The sequence below is a fragment of the Thalassophryne amazonica genome, chromosome 4 (genome assembly GCF_902500255.1).
Source record: "Thalassophryne amazonica chromosome 4, fThaAma1.1, whole genome shotgun sequence".
In the NCBI taxonomy this organism is placed as follows: domain Eukaryota; kingdom Metazoa; phylum Chordata; class Actinopteri; order Batrachoidiformes; family Batrachoididae; genus Thalassophryne; species Thalassophryne amazonica.
In genome coordinates this window covers 245,351-257,775 of record NC_047106.1, presented here as the reverse complement: position 1 = coordinate 257,775, position 12,425 = coordinate 245,351, and positions in this window count along the sequence as shown.

The following is a 12,425-nucleotide window of genomic DNA, read 5'->3' as shown; positions in this document are numbered from 1 at the left end:
TGCCCATCCTGCACCTTTCAGTCCAGCCATTTCTGGAACGGTCTTTGGCCAGAAATTAAAGAATTTCTGAAATGTTCAAACCATGCTGAATATGCACAGCTTTTGGATTTGAAAGCACGTTTAAACGCATATTACATGTGCTATCAAGCAGGTTGCAACATCGTGCAGGTGCTGCAGAACTTTCCACACATGGACACAGAACGTAAGCAGCAGGACACAGAGTGGGCGCAGCCTGAGAGTGCACGTTATGATGATCACGTGCAGAGCATCTTGTCAGAATTTGACAGGCGCTTCTGTTTTCCATTTGGGGAAAATACAGATGTGGACTGTATATCGTCCAAAGTGGCATCAGTCTTCAACCTGGATCCTCACACTGAAAACTGACACTGAGCTCAAATCCAGAGCAACACCTGACACGAACATCCAAATCTGGACTCTAATGCAGACAGAGAGTCTGAGTTCCTGATTACAGCTGCACTCAGCTCCTACTGTCTGCACTATGAGAGACCAGCTTCCTCCTCTCAGGGCCAGAAGTCCCACTAAGGTAGGGAACAACTTTTCCAACTTGAGGCCAGTCCGAGGCCTACTTGTGCTTATTCTTTTCCACCCTGCATATTTACTTCAATGATGCATGATTATTGTTAAAACTTTATCTTTGTGTTATTATATTGGTGCAGAATAAATTGTGGCTATGCTGTGGTGTTCCACATGGCTCAGTAGATCTTACTACAGTGCCAAGTTTAAAAGTAGCTCTTGGTTCAAAAAAGGTTGGGCACCCCTGCCCTAAAACATCAATTAACATTTAAAATACCCAGCTTTAATAATAATAATAAAAAAAATTAAATAGCTAAAAACAAAAAAATTAATAAATATACCTAAAAGTTAAAAATAGTAAACTGCACATGTCCCCCCTTGTTCTAATTAGAATAATGCTATTGTTTTGACTGGATCTTGGGCGTGTCTGTTCAGGTGGATGAATGGATGAGATTTATTGTCATTGTCATTACAAGTGCAACAATGAGATTACGTCCACACTCACATTTCCACAGACAAACAGCAATTAATCCACAATTATTACTTGTTTACCATAATAATGGCACACATCAGAATTAAGACAACACATATACATTTGACATTGTTTATGTGCACTAAACTTGAAACAGTTATCCAAATTGAGGTGATGTGAGTGTGCGGTAGCCGCTGCAACTGGAGTCGTACCACCACTAGCTTGGGGGGAACAGGGATGTTGTTGTGTGGGCCGCCGGAAGAGGAGGTACTGCTGGCCCACCACCAGTGGGCGCCCTGCCTGAAGTGCGGGCTTCAGGCACGAGAGGGCGCTGCCGCCATGGACACAGCCGGGGGTGACAGCTGTCACTCATTACCTCTTGACAGCTGTCACCCATCTACTCAACATCATCTCACTCCATAAAGACCAGACGTCATCTCCACCTCGTTGCCGAGATATCATACTTCATTGGAGGTAATATCCTCAGCCGTTTGTGTTTTTTGCAATATATCTGTATATTGTGAGTGTTTGCAGGAGTACCGGTTCCTTTTTTCTGTGGAGGCTGAGTGAGTGCAGGACAGCACTCTTTTCCCCTGAGGAATCACTGCGGTACTCTGCACCATACTGAGTGAGAGGTGGAGGTGGCATTACCACCGTTGTTGTTACTGGGTGTACACACACCCACACTTGACTGTCTTTGTTCTTCGCCAGCAGTACCAGATCTGACAGTCGGGGACGGTGATCACCTGGGAATTCGGGACTTGGCGGCTCCAGTATTCACCAGGTTCTGGGGCGGCGGAAATCGTGTGGTTCCGGCTCTTCTCAGGACAGACGTCTTCTATCAATCAATCAATCAATCAATCAATTTTTTTATATAGCGCCAAATCACAACAAACAGTTGCCCCAAGGCGCTTTATATTGTAAGGCAAGGCCATACAATAATTATGTAAAACCCCAACGGTCAAAACGACCCCCTGTGAGCAAGCACTTGGCGACAGTGGGAAGGAAAAACTCCCTTTTAACAGGAAGAAACCTCCAGCAGAACCAGGCTCAGGGAGGGGCAGTCTTCTGCTGGGACTGGTTGGGGCTGAGGGAGAGAACCAGGAAAAAGACATGCTGTGGAAGAGAGCAGAGATCGATCACTAATGATTAAATGCAGAGTGGTGCATACAGAGCAAAAAGAGAAAGAAACAGTGCATCATGGGAACCCCCCAGCAGTCTAAGTCTATAGCAGCATAACTAAGGGATGGTTCAGGGTCACCTGATCCAGCCCTAACTATAAGCTTTAGCAAAAAGGAAAGTTTTAAGCCTAATCTTAAAAGTAGAGAGGGTGTCTGTCTCCCTGATCTGAATTGGGAGCTGGTTCCACAGGAGAGGAGCCTGAAAGCTGAAGGCTCTGCCTCCCATTCTACTCTTACAAACCCTAGGAACTACAAGTAAGCCTGCAGTCTGAGAGCGAAGCGCTCTATTGGGGTGATATGGTACTATGAGGTCCCTAAGATAAGATGGGACCTGATTATTCAAAACCTTATAAGTAAGAAGAAGAATTTTAAATTCTATTCTAGAATTAACAGGAAGCCAATGAAGAGAGGCCAATATGGGTGAGATATGCTCTCGCGCCTGCCCACACGTCACCTTTGTGGATTGACTGTAATGATATTCTGAGATTGTCTGTATATTCGTTGTGCACATTCACAACATTAAATTGTTACCTTTTGGCTCATCTATTGACCATTCATTTGCGCCCCCTGTTGTGGGTCCGTGTCACTACACTTTCCCAACAAGGGACCTGCCACAGCTAAAACTGCGCAGCCCCCAGAGGGGAAAGGGGTGGCGTGAGCGGTGGCCGGGATGGGGTGTGTGATGGGGCAGGAGGGGAGATGGGGGGAGGGGGCAGCATGCTTCAGTCTTTGTCCATGTGTGAGTCAGTATCCGTCCTTGTGTACTGGAGTAAGAGAGATAAGGAGGCAGCCAATCATTCCAAGGCCACAGAGGTTCTTTTGGAGGATAAACAATGGGGTATTTTATCCTGAGAGGCTGATAAGCATGCCGTGTTTGTGGTTGAGCAGTGAAAAACACTTTTACAGCTTCACATGAACAAACCAAAACCCAATTATGAAAAATTCCACGGCCTCTGAAATCTTCTCCTGCAAGGCACGCATTTGCTCCGAGCTGTTGTCCAGTTTGCGTCTGAGTTCAAGGGTTAACGCAGTCTGAGAATGCATTGCCTTGCCCAATTCATTAATCATGATGGACAAGTGAGGGGTCGTGGTTTTGGTGGCAGCCGTCTTGCCAATCTTCCGGTAGGTCGGGGCAGCACATAAGCCAATAAGTACCAGCCCTCCTACTATGAAACCAAATATAAATAAATCCTCGACATCCTCCACAGAAGAAAGGTGGAAAGCATGCGACCCGCCAAGTCTCCCAGGCGTCGAGAACATAGCCCGCAGGGTAAGTTCCATCCGGGGTACACAGGGTCCCCCGGCTCTGATCTTCTTGTAAAAAAAATGGTGTCAATAGCGTTCAAATCAAATCAAATCAATTTTATTTATATAGTGCCAAATCACAACAAACAGTTGCCCCAAGGCGCTTTATACTGTAAGGCAAAGCCATACAATAATTACGGAAAAACCCCAACGGTCAAAACGACCCCCTGTGAGCAAGCACTTGGCGACAGTGGGAAGGAAAAACTCCCTTTTAACAGGAAGAAACCTCCAGCAGAACCAGGCTCAGGGAGGGGCAGTCTTCTGCTGGGACTGGTTGGGGCTGAGGGAGAGAACCAGGAAAAAGACATGCTGTGGAGGGGAGCAGAGATCAATCACTAATGATTAAATGCAGAGTGGTGCATACAGAGCAGAAAGAGAAAGAAACACTCAGTGCATCATGGGAACCCCCCAGCAGTCTACGTCTATAGCAGCATAACTAAGGGATGGTTCAGGGTCACCTGATCCAGCCCTAACTATAAGCTTTAGCAAAAAGGAAAGTTTTAAGCCTAATCTTAAAAGTAGAGAGGGTGTCTGTCTCCCTGATCCGAATTTGGAGCTGGTTGTGGAACTCCCTAATTAACCTTAATCTGTGAAGAAGATTCCCCATTTACATGAACAAATTGTAATCTATTAGATAAATATGATTCAAACCACCGCAGTGCAGTGCCTTTAATACCTATGGCATGCTCTAATCTCTGTAATAAAAAACAGCCCTGAGGTCTAACAGAACAAGCACAGAGATGAGTCCACTGTCTGAGGCCATAAGAAGATCATTTGTAACCTTCACTAATGCTGTTTCTGTACTATGATGAATTCTAAAACCTGACTGAAACTCTTCAAATAGACCATTCCTCTGCAGATGATCAGTTAGCTGTTTTACAACTACCCTTTCAAGAATTTTTGAGAGAAAAGGAAGGTTGGAGATTGGCCTATAATTAGCTAAGATAGCTGGGTCAAGTGATGGCTTTTTAAGTAATGGTTTAATTACTGCCACCTTAAAAGCCTGTGGTACATAGCCAACTAACAAAGATAGATTGATCATATTTAAGATCGAAGCATTAAATAATGGTAGGGCTTCCTTGAGCAGCCTGGTAGGAATGGGGTCTAATAGACATGTTGATGGTTTGGATGAAGTAACTAATGAAAATAACTCAGACAGAACCAAATACTGGCATCACTGAAAGCAGCCAAAGATAACGATACGTCTTTGGGATGGTTATGAGTAATTTTTTCTCTAATAGTTAAAATTTTATTAGCAAAGAAAGTCATGAAGTCATTACTAGTTAAAGGAATACTCGGCTCAATAGAGCTCTGACTCTTTGTCAGCCTGGCTACAGTGCTGAAAAGAAACCTGGGGTTGTTCTTATTTTCTTCAATTAGTGATGTAGTAAGATGTCCTAGCTTTACGGAGGGCTTTTTTATAGAGCAACAGACTCTTTTTCCAGGCTAAGTGAAGATCTTCTAAATTAGTGAGACGCCATTTCCTCTCCAACTTACGTGTTATCTGCTTTAAGCTGCGAGTTTGTGAGTTATACCACGGAGTCAGACACTTCTGATTTAAGGCTCTCTTTTTCAGAGGAGCTACAGCATCCAAAGATGTGCTCAATGAGGATGTAAAACTATTGACGAGATAATCTATCTCACTCACAGAGTTTAGGTAGCTACTCTGCACTGTGTTGGTATATGGCATTGGAGAACATAAAGAAGGAATCATATCCTTAAACCTAGTTCGCTTTCTGAAAGACTTCTAGTGTAATGAAACTTATTCCCCACTGCTGGGTAGTCCATCAGAGTAAATGTAAATGTTATTAAGAAATGATCAGACAGAAGGGAGTTTTCAGGGAATACTGTTAAGTCTTCTATTTCCATACCATAAGTCAGAACAAGATCTAAGATATGATTAAAGTGGTGGGTGGACTCATTTACATTTTGAGCAAAGCCAATAGAGTCTAATAATAGATTAAATGCAGTGTTGAGGCTGTCATTCTCAGCATCTGTGTGGATGTTAAAATCACCCACTATATAATTCACAGAGAAACTCACAGTAACGACCAGGTGGACGATAGATAACAACAAATAAAACTGGTTTTTGGGACTTCCAATTTGGATGGACAAGACTAAGAGTCAAGCTTTCAAATGAATTAAAGCTCTGTCTGGGTTTTTGATTAATTAATAAGCTGGAATGGAAGATTGCTGCTAATCCTCCGCCTCGGCCCGTGCTACGAGCGTTCTGACAGTTAGTGTGACTCGGGGGTGTTGACTCATTTAAACTAACATATTCATCCTGCTGTAACCAGGTTTCTGTTAGGCAGAATAAATCAATATGTTGATCAATTATTATATCATTTACCAACAGGGACTTAGAAGAGAGAGACCTAATGTTTAATAGACCACATTTAACTGTTTTAGTCTGTGGTGCAGTTGAAGGTGCTATATTATTTTTTCTTTTTGAATTTTTATGCTTAAATAGATTTTTGCTGGTTATTGGTGGTCTGGGAGCAGACGCCGTCTCTACGGGGATGGGGTAATGAGGGGATGGCAGGGGGAAAGAAGCTGCAGAGAGGTGTGTAAGACTACAACTCTGCTTCCTGGTCCCAACCCTGGATAGTCACGGTTTGGAGGATTTAAGAAAATTGGCCAGATTTCTAGAAATGAGAGCTGCTCCATCCAAAGTGGAATGGATGCCGTCTCTCCTAACAAGACCAGGTTTTCCCCAGAAGCTTTGCCAATTATCTATGAAGCCCACCTCATTTTTTTCAGAGAGCAGCTGATCAATTCCATGGTTAATTTAATATAGTTTGAAGAATTCACAGCCTGGTGAAGTAGGGACTTTGAAGGTTGGAGCAGAGATAGAGGAGAGAGGAGGAGATGCGACCGCCCTCGCCGGAGTCCCAAGCTCCCCTTGTTCTAATAAGAATAATGCAATTGTTCTGACTGGATCTTGGGTGTGTCTGTTCAGTTCTGTAAAGGCTCTAGGAAAGAAGCTGTTTTTCAGCCTTGTGGTGGGGCTTTAAAGGCCCGATAACTCCTGCTGGATGGACGCAAAGAAAAAAGGTGGTGTGTGGGGTGTGTTCCGTCCTGCAGAATACTGCTTGCTCAGTGGAGGCAGCGAGTCCTAAAAATATCATCCAGTGAGGGCAGAGGGAGACCAAAGGCTTTGAGCAGCTCAGCCGACAAGTTCTTCTTAAGTGTTTGTAGAAAATAAAGCCTCTGGTGCGCCTTTTATTTCAGTAAGACAATGCCAAGCCACATTCTGCACCTTCATCCTGCTACACAAGAATGAGAAAGAATTCCACCTACAAAGCGTCAACAATTAGTGTCCTCAGTTCCCAAACGCTTATTGAGTGTTGTTAGAAGGAAAGGTGATGTAACACAGTGGGAAACATACCACTGTCCCAGCTTTTTAGAAACGTGTTGCAGGCATCCATTTCAAAACAATAAAGTTTATCAGTTTGAACATTAAATATCTTGTCTTTGTGGTGTATTCAATTGAATATAGGTTGAAGAGGATTTGAAAATCAATGTATTCTGTTTTTGTCTTCACACGCTACACTGCTTACCTAAGGGGAGCCTGGTTCAGGTGGTTCTCTTAAGTTCAGATGGTCCTGCTGGGGGGGTCCACACAGCCTCATGTACTCTCGTGTGCGTTTGTTGTTTTTGGAAGGTAGATTTTTGGGTGTTTGTGTTGTTTTGTTTTTGCACTTCACTTTTGTCTTAGGTGATGTGACTTAAGTCACGTCAGCAGGGGGAGCTGTTGGAGCAGTATGTCAGATGGCTAATTTGCTAATAATACTCCTAATAACTTCATCTCCTCTCATACTGATAATGATAGTAATAATAATAACTTTATGTTGTGTGCCGTGATACACACTGTCCTGCTTATCACACCACACAGACAGAACACAGTTTTACTTTTATACGTACTAATGAATGAATGAATGAAAACTGTTTATTTTGAACATTTGATACAACAACAATTACAAGATAGATCAGTAAAGACAACAACAAAAAAGTTCCTACTGTGTACCCAACATGTCCGAAAAGGGGTAGGGTGAAGCATCAGCTTATTTATCTCTACACCTTCTTCCCCACAACCAGTAATACCCTTTGCCACATATACACATAGATTCCTACACACCTAAACCGATATCAATATATATATATATATATATATATATATATATATACACATCAACATACACATATGTTGTGTATATATACATATATACACATATATATACACAAACATAAATATACACCTACACATACCTACTTACATACAAAATACTATTTAATACAACGCATGCACTCACCACAGATAAATGTCTAAACGCAACATCTTTCAACCATAAACACATCATTTACTCACCCCACATTGAGGGGAAACAGCCCCGCCCATCTGGGGGTGGGGCTGGAGTGTAGGGTGTAGAGAGGAGGCGGAGTGTGTGTGTGTGTGTGTGTGTGTGTGTGTGTGTGTGTGTGTGTGATCAGCTTGCAGGCTGAAGTAGACATTAATTGTTGAGTGAAGGCATCTACATAATACAACATATAAATTGAAGTCTGTTATCTGTGATTTTTGGAGCCGTCCCCACCATCCCAGGAAAAATTGGAAAACAGACCCAACACAAGCTTGCGCGAGCTAACTGCTAATGAAAATGCTACTCTAACCACTCCTACGATTCACACAGGAATAGAATAATGAGCTACAATTCACACCAGTTACACTGAAAAACTATCAGAAGTATTAGACTTGTAGCAGGATGAAGGTCCTGGGTCCTGATTGAAAAGACGTTCCTGCTAGCTTGGCTAACGGGGAATTCCCCTTTGGCTGACCTGGTAGAGGAACGGTCTTTAATGTGAGCCGTCCGGGGTTCGATCCCACCGCCGTCCCAGCCACAAAGGTCCTATGATCACAGACTGGTAGTAACTAAAAAAAGGTCCTGGCCCACAGGCTGTCAGACTGGTGGTTCTGTGATCTTGATTTGTATTGTTGCTTTTGCTCTGCCTTTTATTTTTGTTCTCTGGGGTCTTGTGGTTATGTGCTTGTGACTGTCACCTGGGTGCTTGGTGGTGGGCGTGTCACTTCTGCTTTTCCCTGCCCTGATTGCTCACACCTGCTCTTCATCACCAGCTGATCACCCAACTTACTTAAATGTTTCTTCCTCCCTGCTATTTTGCCTGATCGTTGTGCCATGTGCCTTCGCTTCCAGCCTTTCTTCAGAGTTTCTTGTCTCCTGACTGACTGGAAAATATTCCATTTTTTATTTGTAAAAACAGGCATTTTTATGGAGCCCTGGAAGTGTCATCGCAAAATGTTTTGCATGTGGAGAGAATGTGTGCACTTTTTATTATATTGTGCCATGCGCACGTTTGATGATGTTGTAAAACGTGCACTCAATATTGTCTTGACACTTAAATGTTGGCTTTATACTGTGCGAGTTTTGGCCCTTTTTCAGATGATTTTTCATTCGTGCGAGAATTTTTTGGACCAAGTTTCAGGTTAATCGTGCGTCCTGCATCATTTAGTGTACATGGAGTAACAAGCTGCGTTAATTCATGGTAAAATGAAAATCAAACCTGTTTGATATTATTCTGGTCGGCCGTCGTGAGGGTATCCTAGAGAGAAAACTGACCCACCTTTCGTCAAAAAAGTGACAGCTGCCAATCAAAATCGGCCACGTCACTAAGCCCCGCCCCCTCTATGACGTCATAGCCAATCAGAATTGATGACGTCACTATGTCCCGCCCCTAAGCCCCTCCCCTAGTCCCGCCTCCAAGCCCCGCCCCTTATGACGTCACAGCCAATCATAATCGATGACGTCATTATGCCCCGCCCCTAATCCCGCCTCCGAGCCCCCGCCCCTTATGACGTCACATCCAATCAGAGTCGATGACGTCAGTATGTCCCGCCCCTAAGCCCCGCCCCCGGCTCCTCCCCTAGTTCCGCCCCTGGCTCCTCCCCTAGCCCCACCCCCAAGCTCCTCCCCTAACCCCGGCCAAGCACCGCCTCCAAGCCATACCTCCCCTCCCACCCAGGGTCTAATATTTTAATGTCATTTTATTTCATGAATTAAAGAATGATTAAAAATACCTAGATCTTTTTAATGTATTAAAGAATTAACTAATTCTGAAATAATTAAACATAAATCACTGTCTATTATTTAATGCCCCTTTAATATCTTTAATTCTTAAATTATTACGTTTCCTTTTCTGTTTTTTAATTCGTAAATTAAAGAAGGGGAACAAATACCCGTCTCTCTCGGCTGTAAGTCTTTGCAGCAAGACGGTCAAATACCCACGCATAGAGCCGCTCGCGGAAACATGACCCCACGGCTGTAAAACCTGTTGCAGACGCTGTGTCTGTGTGAGTGCGTGTGTGTGTGCGTGTGTGTGTCTGTGTGAGTGCGTGTGTGTGTGCGTGTGTGTGTCTGTGTGAGTGCGTGTGTGTGTGTGTGTGTGTGTGTGGCGGGACACCCGCTGAGCGGAGATGCTGCCCCGAGGTGATGAACCCGAAGAACAATAAACAATGCTCCTTATCACTCACGCCAGATGATGTTTTCTTTTAAGATAATAGCCGATCGATCATGGGGCGCGGGACACCCGCTGAGCGGAGATGCTGCCCCGAGCCCGAACAATAAACAATGCTCCTTATCACTTACGTCCCTGGGAACGAGTCAGCGAGCATTTCCACTACGACCGGTGAAGAGTGAAGATGCCTGGACCCCCAGCTATGGGTATAAAATAGAATAAATTTGCGGAAAAAATCCTGGAAAACCATGTTGTTTAATTAAGTTTTCTTGTCTTCGAGCAGAGTGCGAAAACCGCATCAGCTTTCAGGGTAAGTGATTTAAGTAATCTGTTTTGATAGAAATGAGTGTTTTTAAATGATGCACGCCGTCTGAAACTGTCTTTTTTTTTTTTTTAGACAAAACCACGCAGACGGTCCAGAGCGCGTTCGGACCCGTCCTCGGTAATATATTTGAAATAGTACAGAATATCCACTTGCGAGGGTGATGCTTTGTATTCATTTATTTATGTTAATTCTAGAAATCAAGTCAGAGCCCCCTGAAGAAGTTCGAAGGCTGGAAGCCCCGACTTCACCACGCAGATGTAAGTACAGCGATCGAGATTAAATCACGATTAAAACTCTGGAATAACCCGATTTTTTCTGTCACAGCCCATGGAGAAGCGGGTCAGTGGGAGAGACCTGTAAAACGATCCGCGGATGTACACGGTAAGGAGTCGGAGTTTATGTATTTATTTATTTTAAATATTTAATAACTAACGATTTTCTCTTTTTTCAGCACGCGGTGGAGGGAGACCGTCTATTTTCCACAGAGACGCAAGGCTCGAAGATATTCTGAGCTGGGATTAACCTCATCACGCAACTTTCTTGAAAATGTGTAGTCTGTTTTTATTTTTTTATTTTTTCTCTTATTCCGATGGAACGGGAGAATTCATTTTGAAGAGGTATATTAACTGAATTTCTTGAGGTAGATTCTTCCTGCTACAGATTTTAAAAGATGGAAGGAGAGAATTCACATCGGGAAAATAACTTCGGACGTGTATTGGATTTAAACGCTTCAATAATCGACTCAGCGGGGAGCGCTCCTGGAGCAGATGGTCCATTACCCGAGGCGTTAAATTCGCCGCCTCAAAATAACATCGAGTCCGGAGAGAGACTTTTAAGCCGTGTTCGTTTAACACCGTTAAATGAGGCTCTTAACAATTTAGCGGCTGAACGAGAATCGGAAGAAATTAACCCCTACATCATTTCTGCGATTAACGCTATAAATTCGACGGTCCAGTCTGATACTGAAGAGCCCCCTGACCCCCCGCACACCTCACCTCCAGACGAGTCCGGTCCCGCGGCGTTGAACCAGGTACGTCTGACTCCGTTAAATAACGCCGTAAACCTCCTCGCGTGTGAAGTTAATCCTCACGTCCAATCCGCGGTGGATGAATTAAATCAAACGCCTAACGACGCTCGCGCTTTTTCACCTTTAAGAAGTCCCTCCCCGCGCAATGCGCGCGGAGAAGAGATTTTAAACAGAGCTCGTTTAACCCCGATAAACGCGGCGATCTCTGTTTTGATGGAAGACGGGGATGATGCACGACCGGGGTCCAGCCGACACTCTCCCATGACGGGCGGTGGGGCTGCTAACGTCATCAGGAGACCTGCTTTTAACAATATCGAAATCAGGCTGCCTCTCAATTTCCAGCGCGCCGACGAAATTCCCGACTACGCGGAATTTTACCGTAACGTCGTAGGGGCTCTTCATAACTCGGTCGAAAAGGCTTTAACACACGCCAGGGCCGGGGACTTTATCCAAATGGAGATTCGTGGGGACTCAGTCTACAACGAGGCCGCTTTGATCAGCTCATATAACGACGCTGGCGATGTGACGGGCTTCCAAAATCTGTTAGAACGATTGATACAATCGAATTCCAACGTTTTATCCGATGAGTCTCTGGAATTAGTGGTTCAAGTCATCCGCAACCAGAACGGCGCGGGGAAGCGCAGAATAGATGACCTCCTCCATCACGAGGTTCTGAGGAAAAAATCCAAATGCCTTAATATCGTGTATAATCCTGACAACAGTTTATGTTTCGCGATAAACCTCGTTCAGTTATTGAATCCTCATCTGAGTACGCACGAGGTGGAGCAGCGTGGACTGGCGTTACAAAATAGCGTCGGATTAACGGAAGCTACGCCGGTATCTTTAGAGCAGGTGGGAAAATTTGAAAACGCTCTGGGTTGTAAAATTGTGGTGTTTTTCAGAGCCGAAGGGGAGAGAAAGCTGACAAAATTCCAGACAGGAATACCGGCGCAGCAGAAAACTCTTTTTGTTTTTCTGTTTAATAATCATTTTTACGGAATCATCGATTTAAAGAGATTTTTGGGAGTGAAATATGTATGTAAGTTTTGCTTT